The sequence below is a fragment of the Chiloscyllium plagiosum genome, chromosome 16 (assembly GCF_004010195.1).
Source record: "Chiloscyllium plagiosum isolate BGI_BamShark_2017 chromosome 16, ASM401019v2, whole genome shotgun sequence".
Lineage (NCBI taxonomy): Eukaryota > Metazoa > Chordata > Chondrichthyes > Orectolobiformes > Hemiscylliidae > Chiloscyllium > Chiloscyllium plagiosum.
Genome location: NC_057725.1, coordinates 72,455,316 through 72,461,116, shown reverse-complemented (window position 1 = coordinate 72,461,116; position 5,801 = coordinate 72,455,316).

The window sequence follows — 5,801 nt, the reverse complement described above, 5'->3', positions numbered from 1 at the left end:
CGCTGCTTGTTAAGTTTCCCTGGACTCACTCCGATGTCCAGCATTACATGATTTCAAACCGCAAAGGCAGTAGGTGGCGAAACAAAGTTACTCAGAAAAATTTGTAATGAACAATATGATAATGATTATGTGTGACTGTCTGACCCGATCTTGAAAATAAAGACATTAAGTTTTGTCCTAGAAGAAATAGAGCCTTATTGTACATTAAGTTTTCTGCATAAAACATAAAACGTTTTATTAAAAGAATGTCGTTAAATCAGCAATTTAACTTCACATTATGTGCACAAACTTAAAACAATAGACCTTTTAATACATAGTTTTGACAAGAAACCCCCCCCGTCCCCAACCAAATCAATTAAAAGTTCAAGTAGGCAATCTAGTGGCTGTTTTGTAGTATTGTGTCAGCTGAAACACTGGAAAATGTTTGAGCTGATTGTATTTTGGAACAGTTCATTGACTGCTTCCCATGGTATATATAATTTCGTGACTAAAGTTGGTCAGTACTGAAGGTCTGTTTCCGAGATGTTCAACACTCATCATCACTCATAAAGCTTTTCTTTCTCTTTCCGAACTGTTTGATGTACTTGCCTGTTAACAATTTTCTATTTATATAGGTCACCCTGACTGCACTGCATCTCAACTTTCCCCAGTCTTCTTCAGTTAATGAATATTTTGCTTGTCCATGCTGAATATGAGATTGACAATGCACAGCATTATACTCCATCAGCTGTTTTTTTTTGCTAAATCTGCTTAACTATATCTTCCTGATGGAGACTCTTACTGTTCGACTCATTACTTTCTTTCGTGACTCTGTATTAGTGTGACTACAGTTTGTGATTATGAATGTTACAGCACTGATCTCCCGTTACAGTTTAGTGACCTGCAAATGACTATTTTCCCTCAATCTGTTTCTCATCATGATTCAATTCTCACTCTAAACTAGTACATTCATGCTGTCACCATGTGCTGTGAGAACGGACTGCAACATTATATCAGAAATATTATAAAATGGCCTTTTGAAATTCATACACAAAACATCTGCAGGCCATCCTTTATCCATTCTGCTTGATTTGTCCTCCTAGGTTATGGACTATTTTGTCATCATGTTTTGCTTTTCATAAAGCACTGCTATCATTGCTTCATTTCGAAATATCTTGCAACAACCTCCTTTGAAAAAAGCAGTGTAGCAATATTTTCCCCTACGGTAACAGTTAGACTGACACAGACATTATTTCCTGGTTCTTTTTCCCAACCTTGGATTGAGGCAGAGATTCCTTCTTGGTAATCTCAGGCAGTGAGAGGGATTGAACCTCAGTCAGTGACAGGAATTGAAACCATCACAGTACATCATAAACAAGCTGACCAGCTAACAATCCCTCTTTCAGAAAGTGCAGGTCAGAATAGAATCAGAAGCGGTCAGTCCAATCCATCTGGAAAATGGAGGTGAGGCTGTGCAATTCAGAGGCTGAACTACAGTTCAGGATTAAAAAAGCGATGCTGCTGAATAAAAAGAGGTTGTTGTGATGTTAGACCATGGCAGGTAAAACAGTGACAATGATTTGACTGGACGCAGGGTAAATACCATGACGACTATTTCACCCTGAGAAATGAGTAGGCACACAGCTTGAAACAATGTATTTCGAGAACGTTTAATTTTCACAAGTGCAATCCTCTGCCACATCAGAATAGGGAGAACACATGTTGATATTTACCGAGTTTGGGAAGAAAGTTTTGGTTTAACTTTTTTTTTAATCAACAGGAAAGGAAGTTTCATCATCTTCTTCATCTCTTCCCTGAACTTGGTTTGTGTGGCTACATAAATACATGGGTTTGTACAGGAACTTAAATACATGAGAATGTACCCAGACTCTGTGGCAATATATGTTGGAGCTGTGTGATCCCCTCGGTAATATGCTGTTGTGGTGAGTTTGCTGGTTAAAAAGTTAACGACTGCTGTTAGCCACAACAGAACAAAACTGCCTGAGACACTGAACAGTAACACGATTGATTTCCTTCTGCTTTTCATCTCTGGGTTGGTGCTATTCTCATTGCTGAGACCACGCAGTCCCCTACGGATTTTGCTGGTCACTATAATACGCTGGACTGTCAAAGTGTTAAACAGTAATATCAAACAAAAAGGCAGCCATGCTACTAAAATACTTTTCATCCAAGAGTAGGCCTCACCTGCAGGCAAAGTATAAAAGGCCATATTGGAGCGACAGCCCCAGGCAACTTTGGAAATTATTCGGCTGGGTTCATATGCAAACCAGAAAGGTATGTTCTCCAAAGAAATCAGGGCAGGCAGCGTCGTTAAAATCACAGTGGCAGTTCTCACTGTGCAGTAGTTTGATTTAAACTTCTGACAACAGATCGTTACAAACCGATCAATTGTAAAAAAGACAGTGAACCACACAGACATATCCAATGTGGCAGGATTAACGCAGAGAATGAACTTACAAACAGCAGTGTAGGATAGAAACGAATGTGGAAAGTGATAACTCAAAATGTGATACACAATGACATTGAAAAGTATCACGAGGAAATCTGCAGTTGCCATGGCAATCATGTAAGCCAAGATACATTTAGAAAGTCCACAATTTCCACTGGAGAGAATGACGATAGTCAGTAGGTTTGCTGTAAGAAGGAGAGAGAAGAGAAATAGATATCACAGAAAATGTTTGCGTCATAGTCAGAGGTGATTTTACATTGAGTTTCCCAAAGACGATTTTTTATAATGTAGACCAACGGCACTGACAGTTTCTTTTGATAACAAAACTACATTTAAAATTTAATGTCGGTGCTCTTCTAACAATCTTTATATTTCATTGATGGCAATGTCTAAATTATTTCCAGATAATTGCTAAACATTTTTGATTCCAACAAAATTTTCTGTTTGGACACAAACATTGCGTTAACTTCCCAGGATTGATTTTCTTTGTTGATACTCATCCTGGAGGAGCCACAGAGTAAATGTGCATCACTGAGTCTGTCTTTCCCAATTCCTTCTGATGGATAAGCGTCTCTGTAATGAGGACTATTCCTGAAATTTGTGACATGAGCACCATGACCTTCACTGTTCACGAAGAAAAATAACATTGCCTTACCAAGAACGCCAAAGGCTGCAATAACAGGATAGCAGATGTTCTTTATATGGAGAATTGTTACCATTCTTACGTTAAGAATGAGAAAATTCCGTCACGTTCCCTGGCTCCTTGTGAAATCCATCTGAGATCCTTAATTTCGCTTCCTTTATAGTTCAAGCTATCGCCGTGAGATTACATGAGATCATACGTTAGTTTTGTCAAAACAATTAGCAGCAGAACTGCAACAATCAAGAGATGGTTTTCCACCTCAGTGCGGCTGGATCATCAGGAAGAAAATTAGAAAGCTCAGGGCATGAATCCCCAAACATTAAACCTGGAGAAGGGAAGATTAACCCAAAGTGTAGGGAATATTTTGCGAAGGCTGGATAGGCCATTCTTTTAGTCATTGCTGTTGTGGCATCATGCTAATGAAAGAAAATCTTCTATTAACTGTCACTTAATGATATTGTTTCGCCTAAGAATGACAGTGGAATATATTGGTACTGACTGCTGCTTTGTTTCTCACAGGGCAATGCATTGAGTAATGTCATTAGCAATTATGGGATCATTTATTGCACCTGGTTGGCACCTGCTAATATTCCTGGCGATGCCAGAAATCTTGCAATAATGTTAACTTGACTCTAACAAAGCACAGGAAGTACTCTAACTTGGTGTAAAGTTCTGCAATCTTATGATGCAAAAGCCTGGCAGTGCACACACATTCATTCACTTTGAGACACACACACACACACACCTGTGCAACCGGCGTGCACACATGCGTACACACACAGTCTTTCACACACGCACGCACGCACACACACAGTTTCTAAGGAATTTTGGCTGCAAGCCATTATTAGGATTTCTGCAAAATCTGTGTGTCAGATTAACACGGGAAATTCACCCAACTGGCTCAGGCTCAAGCTTCCCCTCCCAGATAATGAAAACTGTTCATGTGGACGTTTAGAACCAGGAATCTAACAAAGCAGAATGCAGAGAATTAACAACGATATTTGCAGTGAATTTAGAGAATGCTTCCATCCTGTTGGGAATGTGATATCACACAATCATTGCTTAATATCGTACAGAAGAGGCCATTCTCCCCATCAAGTTTGCCACCAAAACCTCACTCATCCCTATACTAATCCCACTTTCCACACAAAGCCAAGAGCCTTGAATATTACATGTGCTCATCGAGGTGTTTTTTTTAAAGGTTCAGAAGTTTCCTGTCTCAATTACACTCTTGCACAGTGAATTTCAGGTGCCCACCTATCTCTGGTAGGAAACTAATCCTCAAACTCACTTTTAAAATACTCCTAATTTTCACTTTAAAAGTCTGCCCCTTGGTATTAACCCTTCAGTCAAGGTGTTTGACCATAAGGCAGAACAGAGCTGAAAAATGTGTTGCTGGAAAAGCACAGCAGGTCAGGCAGCATCCAAAGATAAAGAGAATCGACGTTTCGGGCATGAGCCCTTCTTCAGGAAGAAGGACTCATGCTGGAAACGTCGATTCTCCTGATCTTTGGATGCTGCCTGACCTGCTTTGCTTTTCTAGCAACACATTTTTCAGCTCTGATCTCCAGCATCTGCAGTCCTCACTTTTTACCATATGGTAGAACAGCTCAAATTGTGTGACTGTGGAACAGTGTGTCTCTGAACAAGTGTGCATGACAGTGTGTCAGAGCATGTGATTACGTCTGTGTGAGTGACTTAGTGTGCAAGGACATGAATGTGCTTGTTGTGTGTGTGTGACTACAGTGCAGTGTGCTTTAATGGAAATAACTGAATAAGAGTGGGGTGGTGTGACTGTGAGGATGATTGCTGCAACATTTCAGAGACTGCGTGCGGTAAATTGAGTTTGACAGAGTATGTGGATATGATAGAGTCGTTTGTGATACAATGAGATCAGTGGGTGTTTGGTATTGAGTGCGAGAGACTGTGGGAGGGCGTGTGAATGTACAGGAGTCTGTTTGTTTTGTGAATTATTCCTGGGGCAGGGATAGATTAGGGTTCATAGACAGTTACACCATGTATCATCGACACTCAGACTTTGTGCTCAGATGGACACATGCAGACAAACAGGCACAGTCTCACATCAACATACTCAGGAACACAATTAGAAACATTCTCTCTCGCCCTCATACACACACAAGTACAAAACAACAGGGTTCAACGTTATCTCTGTTAATTATAACAATAAAGATTCAGATATCGAGTTATTTCACAGAAACACATGAAACTGGAACTGAAGTAGGTGAATTGCTCGTTGGAACCTACTCCAGCATTTCAGAATATTATAGCTGGTGAGTTTACGTTTACAGCTCCACATTTCCATCTAATCAGAGTAACCTTAGATTCTTGTAATGCAGCGGAATAAATTTACCTGTAATTTACAAATATTTATTTTCCCCACCTCTATCACTTACTGTGAATGCCAGTTCCAAAGTTGCACAGCCCTAAAAACACAATTCTCATCTCTGTCCAAAACGAGTGACCGCCCCCATACACTAATCTTCAAATCGTGTCTCCAGTCTGAACTCACCAACAAGGAGAAACATCCATTGCCTATCCGCAATGTCAGGATCATTAGGGACTTCGCACACTTTGATCAGGTCATCCTTAACTCATCTAAAGTTCAGCAGAGACAAGACCAGTCTGTCCACCGATCCCCAAAGCACAAGTCACTCGTTCAAAGTGTTAATCGAGTAAAATCATGAGAGC